Here is a 17,075-nt window from a genome sequence, read left to right as displayed (position 1 = left end):
CAGCCCTGAGACGCGCCGCGAGCCCTCGCGTCCCTCCCCCTCCCACACACCCCGGATCCCGGCGACCCACGTGCAGCCCGACCGCCGCTGGCGCCGCACCTCGGGGTCGCCGCTTCTCCCGGCGCTTTCTGGACGCAGCCCCACGACGGGGACCCCTTTGGGGCGGCCCCCGCGAGGCTGCAACGGGACTCGGGGCGTCCCGGAGCGCCGGCGCGGGGACGCTGCGGCCGGCTGGCACACAAAGGAGGCGGCGGGAAGGCGGGGCCGGGCGGGCCGGGGGCGGGGGCGGCAGGAAGGGGCGGGGGCGGGCGGGCGGTGATAAAGCCCCCGCCGCCGCGGCCGCCCAGCTCGCGCCGCGGGGTGACGGGCTGCTCGGCGTCTGCAGTCGCCACCGCCTCGTTGCTCCCGGACCCTCCTCGCCGCCGCCGCCGCCGCCCTCCCTCCGCCGACTCCCCGCCCCGCCGACACCCGGCTCCGGCTCGGGCCGCGCCGCCCTCCGCGGCCGCCACCTGGGATCGTGAGCGAGGGGCGGTGAGTACGGGCTGCGCGCCCCGCGGCCGAGACGGGCGCCCGGGGGCGGGGGGCGCGCCGGGCTCTGCCCCTGCGCCGGGGACGGTCCCGGGGCTCCGCGCCGCGACCTTGCGCCCGGCCTGCAGGCTGCGGGGCGGCGGGGCCCGGGCGCCGACGTCGAGGCGGAGGAACTTTCTCGCCGCCCTCGGCTGCCTCGGCCAAAGCTGCGTGCGCGCCCGGTGCCCGCGGGGACCCCGAGCAGGACGCGGGCAGGGCGAGGAGGGGCCGCGCCGGCCGTGGCGCCCAGGTGTGCCCGCAGCTGGGAGTCCTGGCGCCGGCGTGGCTTCTGCCGGTCCATCCAGGCTGGCGCCCGTGACCCTGAACCTGAGGTACCCAGGTACTCGCGGGCGTCCCCTACCCGGTACTTCGGGTGTGCGCCGCCAGGATAGGGAAAGACAAACGGACTCTTACTTGTTACCAGCGGCTGAGCAGGGTGGGGGTGACCAGTGGTTTGCGGGAGAGCCTTTAAATTGGCTTCTGGCACCCGATTTAACCCTTCTGGAGCAGGTCTTTGCGATTTTCATCATCTGTAGAAATGGGAATTGCGGTGCTGATTAGTGACTGAGGCAAGGTGAAATACTCAGAAATTCTGGGCGCAATTAGGTATTTAATTTGGCCAAAAACGGAGCGGGGAGGGAAGGCTTCTGTTACATAAGACAGCACTCCACCTTCAGGTATGATGGAAGATGCTATTGAAGGTTTTAGTGTTTTAATGAACGAAAAAGAATCTTCGTGTGTGTCTCTTGAGAAATCGAAGCTGCTGTGCCTTGCTTTGACTACTTTGCAGAGAACATTCTTGTATTTAGCATCCACATAAAAAGGTGTTTGAAGGTTTGACTTCCTCTTTCAATGCAGGAAGCAGTTTACCTCTCTGAACTGTTCAGGAATAATTTACTTGCTAATTTTGCACTTTGGAGATTTTATATCAAAAGTTGAACACATAACTGGAAGAAATGTAAGCATTGCTAATTTCTCTATCTAAAGCGCGCTTCCAAAGTTGAAGATAATTTTAACGCTGTCTGCATATCTAAATCAGTAATTATGTGCAGTTTGCAATATTTCAGCAAAAATTTTCTTCAGCTATGCAAATGAAGGTGTTAGCCTAAATAATCTAAGGTTTCTTTCAACTCCCAAGTTTTGATTCTTTAATAAAATCATGTTTGAAAATATTGCACAGTGCAGGGCAATTATTGAAGGTCATAAAGATGTCATCTATCTTTTATTCTAAAAAAAAATGAATCTATGCAGAAAATCTCTGCCTCCCGTGAACTTCACATATTAGTGTAATTTTAAAAGGACAAAAGTGACTCAATCTCCAAAGGACATTAATTTTCAGTTCCACATGTGGGTGACTAGATACTAGCCAGAGATTGTTTGAGGTGTTAGAGTTGGAAATGAGGTGGTGGCCCAGCCAGCTCCTGGCTACACCTCTGTGTGGCCATTCTTTGTCAGCCAGTCATTCTCCCACAGCATGAGGGTCTTTGGCTCATGGGCTTTCTCTCCTTCTCTAGTCCCAAAGTCCATGTGGGAGAAGCTCTCAATTCCCACTTCCTTGACCATATCAAATCTAGCGACCTGCACCCACTCTAGAGACTGAGTCCTGTTAACTACATCCAAGTCTTGCCCTCACCCAGGGATGCTCAATTTCTGAAATCAGAAATGTCAGCATCTCAGTGTCTCTGAACCACAGGTCCCTTCCTTGCAGGTTGCAAGCTGGTACTCCCATTGCAACCTCTTTTTTGACACAGGAGATCTCTTCCCTTCCCTCCTTCGAGTTTGGCAGGTGACTTCATGGTCCACTCTACCGAGAAAGTGGAGGCCACTGGATTGAAGTCTCTCCATGTCTTACCCTGTTTCCTTCCTACTTTTCTGAATTTACCCAGGCATCCAGGAAATCTTCTTAAGCATCTACTGTGTCTTGGTGCCTTGCTAGGCCCTGATGTGTGGTGAACATCCCGGGTCTTTGCTCTCTTGGAGCTCTTGTTCCTGTGGGAGGAAACAGACAAGAAGCAAATATAATTATGATATGAGGAAATGTGTGACAAAAAATGAACAGGGGAGAATAACAGAAGAATCAAGTTGGGCGGGGAACTTAGAGAAGGTTCGAGAGAAGGCCTCCCTGGGGCAGTGCCCGATGTCTCCAGTGGCGCCCAGGATCCTCCTAAGGAATTTTGCTCCCTTCTCTCACTTTTATCTTCAGTCTCTCCCTGTGAACTCTTTTCTTTTTTAACAATATTTTTTAAATGCCTTAACCTCCCGTGTGCCTGCATCCCCATCTCGTCTCCAGTGACCACGGGTCTCCCCTGGCTTCTTAAACGGCTTAACGCTCCCACTCTCCCTTTCCTTCTGAGCTCTGTGAGCTGGCCAGTCTCTCCACAGTAGGAGACCCATGATTCCTGAACCGAATGATCCCACGGATGCTCTCTGGACCCCTCTGTGGCATCAAATGCAGATCCTTTCTTCCTTTCTGATGCCTTTTCCTTCCCTAGCTGCCATCTTCTTCTGATTTCCTTCTGCCCCCCTGGAATCTCCAGCCCATCTCCTGGGCTTACGCAGGGCTCTGTTCTTACCCTCTTCTGCTCTTTGGGTGAACCATGTGCCACAGCTTCAACTATCACCAGTACAAAGTGAGTCCTGGATTGGCATTTTGTAATTGCTACTTACCTAAGGTCTAGTGGCTTACCCATGGCCTTTAGGCAGAAAACCTACAATACATCCCAAACTGATTTTAGTTCTCACCATCCACCCCATACCCATTTCATCCTTAGCCCACATTTGTCCCTTCTTCTTTTGGTGGTGGCTCCATCCTTCACCAGGTGTTAAGGCAGGAACCTCATAGTAATGCTAGACTCTGGGACATTCCCCACCTCCAGACACTTGCTAAGTCCTGTCGCTTCTCTGTGCTGTGAAATCCCATAAACCTCCGCTCTAGTCATGCTGGCCCTGCTCCGCTTTTGAGTCCAAAAGTGGCAAAATGGTGGCCAGTGTGCCATTTCCAGCTGGCAGATGTGTTGTTGGCCTGAACGAAGTATACAAAAATTGGGGCTGGCCCCGTGGCCGAGTGGTTGGGTTCGCGCGCTCCACTGCGGTGGCCCAGGGTTTCACAACATGCTTTTGAACTTGCCTAAGGTGGGTGGTTAACACCTAATTCTAGTCTTACCTCACCTGTGTTGAGATGTAGTCCCTGCTGTTTACAAACTATTTGCATAGACCTCATCACCCCGCCACTTTCTCACAGCCACCATGGGAGGAGATGGGACAGGGCGGATTTCCACATCCAAACAGCAGGGGGACGTCTATAAATATGGAAGTTCAGGCTGCCCCAGGAGCCCTGAGCCCCTGGAACATGGTGGGCCCCATTTCACACATGGTGCCAAGAGTCATACAGTGTGTTCCCAAGGTCACTCTGGCCTTTGGACAGAACAGGTCCAGAACCCCTCAGCACTCAGCCAGGGAGCTTTCCACAATGCTCCACTCTCCTCCCCAGGAACTCCCTAGGCTGCTGGCCATTTGTAATGAGACTAGTCTAAGTTTTCTTCAGCCTCCTCCCACCTCCCTGCCTTGTGCCCTTCCCAAAACTTTATTTTCTTGCAAAACTGAGCTTCCTGCAGACTCCTCACACCATGGTGCTGCCTGTGCCTCCTTCCCTTTCCTCCTGCTGGACCTCTGCCTGGAATTCTTTCTCCATCTTCTGTATTCATTGTCTGGCTAACTTGCCCCATTTCAACACTCAGGTCTAGTGTCACATCTTCGAAAAATTCTTACCTGACAGTCACCCTTGACAATCCCTACCCCAATCGTCTATGGCACGTGTGTGGTGTGCACACACACATGCACCTTCCCCGTGGATGCCTCTCTGATGGCAGTTAGAGTTACAGCAACATGCTTTCCCCACTAGAGTCTAAGCACCATGAAGATGTGTCTGTGTTTTAGTTTCATTTGCACCAGCAGTGGTGCGTGACCCAGAAGCATTTAATGGATGTCTGAACTAAACCATATTCATATTTTTCACAAGTTTACTGCACACTATGAAAGAGTGCTTGTGTTTCGTGCTTAAAGGGGAGCTCTCCTCCTGGATCCCTACCCCTGGTTCCGGTACTTCTGCGTTTAATGTGTATCTTCACATTTTAAAGGAATCTTTAATCAACCCTGTCTTTTGAGATAGAATATTCCTTAGAAAACAGCAGAAGTCTAATACAGAAGTGCTTCTGTGTGTGTGTTCACTCTGGTTACCCTCATCTGAACTCTTCTTGGCTTGGTTCTGTCTTCCTTGAGGTCCATTGGCCGGGCTGCACTCCACATTGCATGCTTTGTATAAGGTAGGCGAATGCTTTCTGGTTTATTTCCATCAATGATAGTGATGCATGGATTCTTGCTGGCCTCTTTTCTTTTTTTTTATTGCCGTGATTGTTTTTTGGCTAATGTCTTCAGCCAAGTTTGGTGGAAAGAACCGTGGGTTGGGAGAGAGTCTGGGCTGTGCCACCAAGCATTTGTATAGGTGACCATCTAGAACTTAATTTCCTTGTCTATACAATGAGTGTGTTGAAATAATGACCTCAAAGATTTTTTTGTCTTATTAAAAAAAAAAAAACTGCTTGGCTTATTTTCCTTTCTGATCCAGCTTTCTCATAAATATCAGACCTAAATAAAATTTTTAAAAATGTTTTGTCTTCATCTACATGATATTCTTATCTCTCTCTTTCTTTCTCTTTCAAACCTGTGAAATCATTCAGCTTGGCTCTATAGTACTCAGAAATAGCATTGAGGGCCAACAGGAAGATTTAGTTGATATTCCCACTTGGAGGCTTTTTTTTTAAAAATGTTAAATAAATTGGGTCCCATATACTTGGATCTTCTTGGTAAACCACTGTCTCCACCCATAAATGTGCCCATCTTCTCTTTCCAAAACCATCTCGCCTCATGAGTGGATTGCATGTCTGATCTGAAAATCAATGTTGGGTTTTTAAAAAAAAAACCCTCAGGTGTGGAATGGAGTCAAATGCAATAAACTATAGGTTATTGCTTATCTATGAGCTCACAATTTGTCTAAGAACACTGAAAGCTTAGTGCGATTTTATTTCTCCTTTGAGAAATGCCGCCTTTTACCCAACGGGCTGAGTCTATTTATACAGTCAATGATTCTCCCCTTATTCTGCTGTTAGATTTCTGGGTCTGGATGTAAGCCCAGTCCAGAGAAGTTGGCGTTCCTTCTGGGGCTCTTTTTGTGCATAGGGATGGCCACCGAGCCTAAGCAAGCCTCTATTTGTAATTCCATTCCTGTATTTTGACAAACGTCCCCTGTTTAATCCTTGAATTCCTTCAAAGGTTGGAGTGGGCACCCTAGTTCAAGATCAGATCAGGAACACCCCATGCTCTTGCTTCAGTTTGACCTCAGATTTTGCCCTTTGCTTCAGAAGATAATTCGAGAATTAGAATCCACTGTGCCTTTCTGTTTTTATCAGTTAATTCTTGGGAGAAAGATAATGTGGAGGAGATTTTAATGTAAAGGGGAAAAAAAGATCCTATGAAGAGGCAGAAAGAATTTCTTGTAGTGGCTGCAAATCTTGGTAAATGTACGTTGGTGTTGTACCTCCCACTCCCCCACAGCGAGAACTCTGGTAACCTGGGGAATTTCTCTGAAGAGCGTACCAAAAATAGCATCAGCACTTTCTCCCCCCTACTTTCCCCCTCCATTTAATGCCAACTAATATAGCTATAGAAAAAATAACCACTTGTTTTTAGGCTAAGTTTTTAATGGACAAAATCTTGAAAGAGGGTGTGGGTTGGTAAGAATTTACCACCACATATGAAGCCCACTCAAAAATGAATAAGGTGACTGCAAATGAAAACAGATTTTTCTTTTTTTCTTTTGAGAAAATTCTGTATAAATAGCGGCAGTGCCTCCTTCCTCTACTAAATTTTTTCACCAATTCTTTAAGGAATCCACTTAGGAAGAAATAATTTTTTTTTTCCTTTTTCTCCCCAAAGCCCCCTGGTACATAGTTGTATATTCTTTGTTGTGGGTCCTTCTAGTTGTGGCATGTGGGACGCTGCCTCATCGTGGTATGATGAACAGTGCCATGTCCGCGCCCAGGATTTGAACCAACGCAACACTGGGCTGCCTGCTGCAGAGCACGCGAACTTAACCACTCGGCCACAGGGCCAGCCCCAGGAAGAAATGATTTTTATTGAGGATTTGGTCACTGTTTGGACTATATGAGCTTTAACTACTGCATTATCTTTTGGTTACAAGTGCAGAAACCTGCAGCAGAATAACTGTGGCAAAAACATGGGATGCAAAGGGGATCTTGGCATATAGTGCTGACCCTGGGGCATGGCCCTAGAGGTAACTGGAACCAGAAACTCAGGGCCTTGGGGCTCTCTTCTCTCCCTCCATGTCTCTGGTCTCTCCTCCTCTCTGCAGGCCCTTTGTTCTCTCAGGGACCATGACTGCGGGAGGCTCCAGGCTTACCTCCTTACAGCTTCACCATCAAAGAGGAAAGAGGGGCTTCCTGCCAGTTCCAGGGGGAAAAACCCTAGGGAGGCACTCTGATTGGCTCAGTTTGGGTCATGTGCCTTTCCTTGGACCAATGGCTGTGGTGCATGGAATGAGATACTCTGATTGGCCAGAGTGTGAATCACATGTTCAAGCCTGTGGTCAGGAAGGGAGGGAGTCTTGAGAGGGATGTGCTGGGCAGGCAAGTTACCCCAACTGCCATTAGTATTTGCTTTCGGTTGACAGAGGCCCTGTGTTGTGTCCACGAGCCTCATGCTTTCCTGTAGGACAGATACTCAACTCATATCATTCCGCCCGGACAGTCGAGAAAGAAAAAGGTGGAGTAACGGAGGTGTCCAGTCACACATCCAACCTGTATGTCTCAGTGCCAGAGCCTGAACTCAGGTCTGTAAATGTGTGAACTGTGGGCTGATACCATGAATTTTTGAAGATCTATGTCTCGTCAATATTTATAACTTCTCAGAAAGAAATTCCTGTCCAAGGAGACAGCTTCTTTCAAAAGACCATCCTCTCACTTTGCTGCATAGTATCTTTCAGTAACAAAACCAAAACACACGAGGTGGAAAGAAGCTCATATTTTGGTGTTATGTTTGAAGTAATGTTTTTATGCCTTTTGGTCCCCCAGTTCAGTCCTTACACACTTATTTTCTTTCTGGGCCTCTGATCTAAAATTAGTGCTGACCTTTCGATTGGAAAGGTAGAGCGCATTTACCCAGAGTCTAAGGGAACGCCTTAGGCTGAACTGGATAAACTCAACATCACCAAAGAACAAGTGTGACGTGATTTTTAAAAGATCCCTGATTGAAGCCCACAATGTGTGGGGACTAGCTCAGAACACTGTATGAGATTTCACTTTTCTTCTTATAGTTTTTATAGTTCTTTTTTTAATAGTTACTTTTATTTCAAAATTTGTCACATCTAAATAGTATATATTATACTCCTCCCCCTCCTCCTCCCCCTCCTCCTCCTCCTCCTCTTCCTTAGTGTAGTGTAGTAATTACGAGTATGGAGGATTTTGAGGCCAACGGGCTTTGGTCTGAATCTAGATTCTGTCCGTTACTAGCTGGAGGCCAGGAGGCCATAGCCAATTTATTGAAGTTCTCCAAGCCTCACTTTCTTCATCTGTGAGCTGGGCATGAAGGTAACCACATCTTAAGTGTGAGGGTGAAGTGGAGACTATAGTTTAGGTGCTGAGCACAGGGGCTAGAATGGAGCTGACTTTCAGGGCACGAGGTGGCAGTGGGGTTCCCTTTGTCACAGTGGTCCAGGCGGGCATTGACCTCCTCCAGGACTCATGTTTTCATTGTATCTTTGGATGAGGGACTCGCTCTGTGTGTTCACTTGCTTGGATTCCCAGACTCCTTTCCTGTAACACTTTCGGTGGGCAGGACTCCCAGTGATAGCTGGTCATCTGTCCTTCCACAGGCTCCCGGCTCTTTGAGGACTGGCCGTGGAGCAAAGGATGGCTGATGCGTGAAATCAACTCCCTCTTATTCCACCTGTGTGAGCAAATGTAAACAGCTTTGCTACCAGGAGGTCTTTCCAGGGCACATTGCAGGCTAGCCCTGTCAGGCTGGATGCCCTTTTCCCCCTCATCTGTTAGTTATGAAGAATGAATAAATGTCTATGCAGTAGGCACATAATCTATTTGGTTTAATATTTTGGTCTTGGCAGGTGTAGCATCCAGAGTCTTCTCATTTTGTTCTTGTTTTTCAGACTGTGAAATAGTCATTCTGCTATAGCCACTGATGTCCAGATACCCAGAAATAACCATCTTAAACACATGCTAAATGTATTTAAAATGTGTGGTCATTTAATTGTGATTTGATTCCCTCACTATACAAAAGAGTTCTCTGAATGTTGGATTAACCTCAGCAAACGTTTCCAGATAGGAAATGTATTTTCTGCTGCCATGACTATGATTTTTTAGGATTTTACTGGCAAACATTCCTTTGGGATTTTATACAGCACTCAGTGTATGCCCACTGCTCAGGTAATGGGATGGGGCAGACCAGGGAGAATTCTGTGTGATGACAATTAGAAAGAGAGCATTCTTTCTAAAGGTCTGGATTTTCTCTTTGGAATTAATTTACTGATAGACTCCTATCATCTTATGCCAAACCTGTGTTCATTTCTTAGTGACATGTTAATGAAAATAGCCATTTGGAGGATTGGCCAGAGATACCCAAGTGTTCCTAGTAACCCTGTTTTGTGCAGCAAGGTGGTAAATCATGAATATCAAAGTGCTAATCACACTAATGTGAATTCATCCAGCAGGCACTGAAAACATAGCTGTTGCCATGCATGTATATCACTTATTAGCCTAAAATTTCTTTGAGTAGGATAAGTACATTTTTTTTACATGGACAATGGCAAAATTATGCTTTTTTCTTACTCTCAACCATGTCTTCTAGTTATGTGTGTGTCCTATCCACCCTGTTAGGAAGGTTCAGGGATTTTGTGGTCTCTTTTATCCCTCTGGGCTCCTTCCATAGCACCTGCCCAAAAAATGCTTGAAAGGGGAGAAAGAAATGAGAGATCATGGATCATCAGTGTGTCAGGTACGGTTAGGCACATTTTATATATGCTCTTGTTGAATCTTAAGAGCCCTTGTAAGGCAGAGCTTAGTCCTACTTTACAGGGAAGAAAACTGAGGTTCAGGTGTGCAGAGCACCCTTCTGAGATTCCCATCAGGAATGTTCTCTCCAGATCTGCGTGTCAACGGTAGAAATTTTTGATTCTGAAACATGTTTTCAGTGAATGACTGAGGCTAGACAGTGGTGGCTGAGCAAGAGTGAGGGCACCCACAGACGAAAGGTTGGAACATTGCTGCACAGAGGATGAATTTGGGAGTCAAGTGAACCTAGGTTTAAACCCCAGCTCTACACTTAGTTTTTTTATGGGCACAAAATCCTTCCCTCTCTGCTCCATTTCCAAAGCTAGAATGGAGATGGTGAGGATGTTCTCTTTCTTGCAGAGAACGATAGTGTTGTTCCCGTTTTATAGACAGGGAAATAGGAAGTACAGTGACTTAAGTCCCTTGGCAAGGTCAGGGCTGTGGCGGGTTGAGAACTCACCTCTCTGCTCCTGTCACTTATCACCTCTCCAGATGCCAAGTCTGGGTACATTTTGGTGACAGAACTGCCATCACCTGTCACCCACCCTTGATTGGCCCCCACATGAGTACCCCACTGACTTGGGGGCTATTACCAGCCATTCCTTAGAGCCCCTTGGCTCATTCATGTCTCCTTTTCTCTATGTTGTTTATTCCCATGTTCTCAAAGAAGATTATTCCCAGAGGGTAGAGATTCCCCAAGTCTCACTCTTGAGGAATCTGCCCCACACAGGACTTCAAAAGAAAGTGGCAGCCCTATTGTATTTGGGTGGCATTCAGTTTAAGAGCTAGTATTTGAGCACTTACTCTGTAATAAGTGCTTTGAATGACACAGAAGTATCCACAAAACAGGTTGACCTTTGAGGATCTTCTATATTTAGGTAGAAAAGGGACATCCATGATATTTTAACAATTCGGAGTAGTCTAGAATGGTGGCATATCGTACTGGGGGAGGCACCAAGGAGGTGTATAGTCTACAGAGGATTTAAACACAGCCGTGAAATTGCCTCAGAATTGGTTTGCTTTTTATCATCATCGTGCACCATGGTGATAAACTTCTTCCGTCAGAGTGGATCCATCGTGCTGACCCTCAGTACTGCCCTGGGTCAGTAGTCTGTGGATGAGGTATTCAGGAGGTCATGCTGGAGTGGTTGGTGTGGACTGAATCATTGGGAAGAATGCATAAAAGTCCTTTCCCCTCCCTTTTGGTTTGAAAGGGCTCCAGGAGAACAGTGTGTGACCCTAATGACGGGAGCAGTCACTGGCGCCAGCACAAGCTGTAATGGGTTCATGGGCCATGAACCGTTTGCGTACATTGCTCCCCTCCATCCTCTTGGCAGCCTTGAAAGGCTGGGAGCCCAAGATTGTTCCGTAGATGAGGAACCCAGAGTCTTCACAAGGTGCAGGGATGTGGGTAAGTGATGGACCATCTCCAGGACTCAGTTTCCTCCCATGGGCTTCCATGCCCAGCTTTCCAGGAGTCCAGTTGGCTCAGCAGAGCTAATGCTAAAGCCCTTGACACATGGAATTTTCTCAAATGACAGTCTCTCCCAATGGTAGCGTGTGCGACAGGGGAGTCTGCACAATGTGAGGTGTTGGCTCGTGGCTGATAAACACGAATGTCCAGATAGCCCTCGTGGGTCATGCAGTCCTTTTTTTTGTTTTCTTTCATGTTACTCTCCACAAAACCCTTCTTACCCTACATTTTGTTGAATCACTATTTATTGATTTGTACCGATAATAATAAGAATTGGCCTTTGGCTAAATACAAGGAGATAACTCCTTTACGGGAGAGAGGTCAGATCTCTTAAAAAAGAAGATGAAGGGTTTAGTGGACGACTTTGAGAGGGTGTGAAACATTACTCACATGTAACTTTTACTTTCATTAAACATTCATGACTACAAGACACTGGAGCGTACAAAACTGCATCGAGGCCTGCTCTCTCTGGGTCTGGGTTGGGCACGAAGACCAAAATGGTGCCTGAGCGATGCCCCAATAAGTCATTAAAAGGCACTAAAATGTAGAATTTTCTCTGTGAAAAAGAGAGTGTCCTACTTTAAAAACTGTTGAATTTCATGAATATGAAGTGAAGAATTTCCCCAAAATTGTCACTCAGAGAAAGAGGGAGTTGCTGTATACCAGGGTCCTTACAGAATCTTCCACTTTACAAAGGTCCTGATAAGTTTATCAGGACCAAAAGCAGTGGATGAATGAGACTCTCGAGTGACTGGTTGAGAACAGATGGGGAAGGCACATTAGCCTGAAATCCTCTGTATCAATACTTATTATGAATGTTTATAGAGGTTTTATGATGAAAAAGAGTTAAAAAAGAAAAAAGCATAGAAATTCAATACAGATTTAGTAATTATGCCTGAGGTCATGACTTCACAAGTGCCAAATGTTAAATGTCATATCAGTTAAGGGGATGCTAGTTGCTATAATGAGTAAGTCCAAATGTGTACCATGGCTCCAACATGATGGAAGGTTATTTTCCACTTGCATAAAGCCCAAAATGGTGTGTCTGTCTCAAACCTGGAGATTCAGGGACCCACCCTCTTTCCATTTTATGGCTCCGCTTTAGTTAACAGGCGGTTTCCAAGGGCATGGTGCTTGTCAGCCTCAAGCTGGTGGACCAGAAAGATCATGGAGGATTGCGTTTGGCAGGTTTTGATGGGCCAGGCCTGAGAGTGGTGTCCATCACTTCTATTCCTATTTCATTGACTACATGTCAGTCTTATGGTCACTCTGCCCTACAGCAGAGGCTAGGAAATGTAGTCCAGCTCTGTGTTTGGGAAGAAGAGGAAATGGATTTGTGAGGAGGTGGCTACTGTCTGTCAAATGAAATTTTATCAAGTCTATTAAGGGTCACTTTAAAAAGTAACACAGTCAGCAATATGCTGTGGGGATGGTGAATATATTTTTACCCATGAGGACAACGTCCTGATGCTCTTTGAAAGGCTTCTTATGGCCTAGGATAGATTTTTCAGTGACAGCGTTGCACATAGATTTGAGAAGTGCTGTATCATAGGCATCGTGGAAGAAAAGGAGATGATGTGCTTGGGAAAATTGTTAGACAACTCAGAAAGTGATGACAGGCATGTAGAAGATGTCTGGGAAAACTTGGAATTCAATTGCTTCCTAGAAGGTGGGAATGGAGAGCAAAGTACTATTTCTAAATCATAATATATGTGATTTCACATATTTGTCGTAAAGTTTATTTAGTCCGGTTGACCAAAACTTGGGTGGCAGGGGAGCAGAGATTGGGATCTTCTCGTTGGGAAAAGAGGAGGGCTGTATTTGAGAGATACCAGATATCCGAGCACATGTGGTCATTGGAACTTAAAGAAAGGATTTTGTCCCGGACAAGGGATGCCTCTTAGAGTGTGGGAGAGGGTCGTCAGTTATGCTGAAAAGATCATTGTGCATCTGGGAGCAAAAGGAGAGGCGAAAGCTTGGGAAGGGGACCAGTGTCAATCCTGAGCTCTGACTGAGGGAATGAAAAGGGACCTGCAGGGAGTGGACAAGGGAGAGGCGGGCGACAGGAGCATCGCTGCCCTCTCTCTGGGGAAGCCTCTGGCAATGTCCGTCTCATGGCGGTGGGCATATTCACGTGGTCTCACCTCTTGCTGTGTGACATGGGTAGATGACATCAACCTCTGTGCGTCTCTTTTAACTCAACTGTATCCTGAAGGGCTCATGTGAGATTCAGTGAGATGGCATGTTCACAGGGCTGTGCACACAGTAGGAGCTTTATAAATGCCCCCTCACCCCCATCTCCTGTGCAGCTACTCACCAGCTCCATTGTTGGTGAACGTTGTCTCCGTAACTGGCCGTGAGAGACTGGGGAAATGTCCTCCCCCTGTGAAATGTGACTTCATGATAAAAAGAGGCTGGGTGTCCCCCATCTCTGAAGATCCCTCGGTGCAGTATCATGTAGCAGAGGTCAGACAAAGGTCAACTTTCATTAAGCCATTGATTCCAGAAGTCCTTGTTCTTCTGCCTTAGCTCTGGATATGGGGAGCTATAAAGGCTGGTCCTATGAGGAAAAGTTCCGTGGTGCCTGAGTTGTCACATCATTTTGCCAGGACAGTGTCTCATGCAATCTTCATAGCAACATTCTGAGGTCAGGGTGGGGGAGAGAGGTTTTCATTGATTTTATAGATGAGGAAACTGAGTCACAGAGCAAGTGCGTGATCTGTCTGATGCAGGCAGGCCTGGACCAGCCGACAGGCCTATTCCACAATTATGTTAAAGTGAACAGCTCCCCTCCCCTCATCAGGTCCCTTCAGAAGGCACCAGCGGGGACATCAGCAAAAGTTAAGTCAGGCTAAAGAAAGAACCTCAATATTTAGGTGACTAAAGCTAAGTTTGGAACATTCTTCCTGTGAATTCAGATGGTTTCTAAGCTTTGCAGACCTTTGCTGGTTAGATGGTTGCTTGCTGGGGAAATAAAAACATATAAATATAGAGTGGTCAGCTTTTAAAATGTTCCTTTGGGGTTTTATTTGTTTACAAACTCTTTGTACTGAAAGAAGCGAGCAAAGGATTGGAGATAAAAGCCAACGAGCCCTTCTTGAAGTGGAAGTTTTTAACTGTCTTCTCTTTCCCATCCCTCCTTCCCTCTTCCTACTTTAGAAGTATTTCCAAATCCGTGCCTATAGATACATATATTTTTATTTACTTGTTTAATTTCTTTTGGAAGATGTCTCTCTCATATAATTTCCCCCCAGAAATTAAAATGAGGGAATCTGGGACCCATGACCTCCTATACTCACTCCCAGCTTCCTCTGCGTAGCTGTCTTACTGGTTGTCATGCATGCCAAGAACTTACGCCGAAGGATGTGGGTGGACTGGACCTGTTTGGGTGTCTTGCACCAAGCCTGAGTAGAGAGGGACTTACTGATGAGAACTGGAATGAGAAACTGAGATTGAAGAGATGAAAGTTTGCCCAGGCATCACGGGATCACTTCTGTGGATGGCAAAACTTAGTTCAAAGCATCCCCTGGTCATCCAGGGAAAAATGGAATATAATGGGTGTGTCCACGCTAGAATCCATTTTTTAAACCAGTCTTTAATGTATTTGGAGGGAGGGTAGGAAAGATGTTGCTTCCTTGTCTGTTTTCCCAAACCATTCATTCCTGAACTGCGTGAAGGAACCTACTTGGAGACGCGCGTGTGCGAGGAAGCTGATTGAATTACACTGTACTCTTCCTTTCCCTTCATCCTTCTCAGATTCTGTAACACAAGCTCAGCACTTTCCTATCTTCCCTCTGTTTGCCTTGGGGAAGAAAGATTGTTAGTGAATACTCAGTGTTGCCAAAAGGAGAAGAAAAACACTTGATGGGTCATCATGCATTTTATTTACATGATGTCAGAGAAGCTGACTGCTTAGGTGGGCTCTCCTGCGATGGCAACGCTGTGGGGGCTCCACAGCATGAACCACAGAAGAAACACTAGATTTTGTCGAGACCCCCACGGCTGTTGCAGGTCAGAGAGACTAACAGTTCCCAAACTCATAAGAGATGGAAGCATGAAAAGATGGTCCTCTGGCCAATTAGCATGTGCCCCATATTGATAAAATTGTCATGGGAAGCCCACTTGTTATGGGAAGGTTAGTTGATAGGTACGATAGGAAAGCACGTGACATAGTTGATGGCTCTAGTCATAGAACTCAACCTGGGTTAATCCCATATGGCCTGTAGAGAAGTTCTAGTCAGTTAGAGCACAGGAGGCTCAGTACTATCAACAGGGTTCCACACAGCAGGTGTCTTCATCCCCAAACATTGGGGGATCTCTATGTCTTAGTTATAGATAGTATAAGACATTAGCCCTTGGTGACAGGTTATTGATATAGATGATTTCTGTGTCCTTCCATTATTTCTAATTCTATTTCTTAATTTGTGGAACAAAGGCTAAGGGTTAAAGTTTGCATATCTAAGGAATAACGCTAAGTTGTGAGTAGCACTCTCGTTCCTTCAAAATATGCATTGAGTGTCCACTGTGTTATTTGACTTTAAATTCCTATGCTTTTGATTCTTTGCTAGTTTGATTTTCACTTGTCGCTTGCCACACTTGCTGGTCACTCTCATGTCTTGCTTTTAGGGTAAGTTACGGGTGCTCTTCTCGTTTTCCCTTCTTATTAATTTGCTGTCTGGAGGGACACTCACGATCAAATTTAACGTTATTGCGTGTAAAGTAAAGGCAGATGGACACCTTCCTCATTTGCCAGGAAATCTTAAGACTCTTATCACGTCCCAGCTTGTTTCTTGGTCCTTTAAATGCTTCTGTCTTCTGTTAGTCTGTGGCTCTTAAGGTCAGGCTGTGCTTTCCCTTCATCTTTGTAATTTCTGCCGTGGTGCTTGAGTTGTGGCGTAGGGCCCCAGGAACTGTCTTGTGGACTAGGAAAGCAAAGAGTGTTTGTGCAGCCTGTAAAGCTCTGTTAGAAATGAAAGATGATGATGAATCTCGTAACTCTCCTTTTTGGGGACCCCCAGAGTCTGGGCACTCCTTCTTTGGCACTTGCCACCTTCACAACCCCTTTCTTCATCGCCAGAGACTCTGCCAGCTACCATTTGCTCAACCATCAAGAACATGGAGGCATCCTTTCTCCCTCCAGGGCAGCGCTGTGGACACATAAGAGATCACAGCTCAGACTCCAGAGTGAGTGATGTTATGCGTGGTCCCTTCCTCCTGGCAGGCATCTTGCTGCTCTTTTGGAGATTTCCTCTGGGCCACAGAGGTTTGCATCAGTCAAGTCTAGGAGTGTTTCTTTTCTCAGGAAACAGCCCTATTAAAGCTATTGTTTTAAAAGTCACTTGGAGCATTAAAAACCTCAGGTCATCAATTCGTAGTGTGAAAATTTAGGAGTGATTGGGGCTTCAGGCGAGCAATATTGACTTAAATGTGCAGAACACTTTAAGACAGGACTTGATTGTACTTTTTAAAATAGGGAATGCAAATGGAAATTCCTCCTGGGTGCTTTAAATCATGCATTATATGTGCAGTATTTTCAATTAGCTGCAGAAAAAAATACGTTCCGTGTGGCTCTATTTTTACAGCTGGGAATTGCTCTGAGAACACAGTTGACTGTTTCAGACATGTGAGATTTATTTAAATGACTCATGGGGCATTTGTGGTTTAACCAATAATTGAAAATATCGTTGCAATGTGGCAGGTAAAAGTAGGAAGTCATTTGGCATTCCTGAAGAGGTGCTCCAAGCTCAATAACAATGTTACATTAGTCAAAGGGGCCGGCCATGGACAGGGGGTTAGAGCAGTATTGAGAGGCCATCCTTCACGTTTCATTTCTGAGTTGTGCCACACCATGGAAAGAAAGAAAGGATACTCCACTGCCTGAGGATTCTGTGGGATGG

At 46.4% G+C, this 17,075-nt stretch overlaps 1 protein-coding gene across 2 annotated transcripts in view; it reads left to right on the top strand.

The window, feature by feature from the left end:
• Positions 1-345: 345 nt before the first annotated feature.
• The window catches only part of SERPINE2 (serpin family E member 2), a 58,401-nt gene continuing 41,671 nt past the window's right edge, over positions 346-17,075 (top strand). Inside the window, exon 1 of one of the 2 annotated variants that reach the window (XM_070619954.1) lies at positions 346-531. The gene's annotated coding sequence lies outside the window, so the exon portion shown is untranslated. Of the gene's footprint in view, positions 532-608; positions 908-17,075 lie in introns of those variants that run through there. The other variant, XM_070619955.1, reaches the window with a different exon arrangement.

Source organism: Equus przewalskii, chromosome 5 (assembly GCF_037783145.1).
Source record: "Equus przewalskii isolate Varuska chromosome 5, EquPr2, whole genome shotgun sequence".
In the NCBI taxonomy this organism is placed as follows: Eukaryota; Metazoa; Chordata; class Mammalia; order Perissodactyla; family Equidae; genus Equus; species Equus przewalskii.
This window is presented reverse-complemented; position numbering and strand designations above follow the sequence as displayed.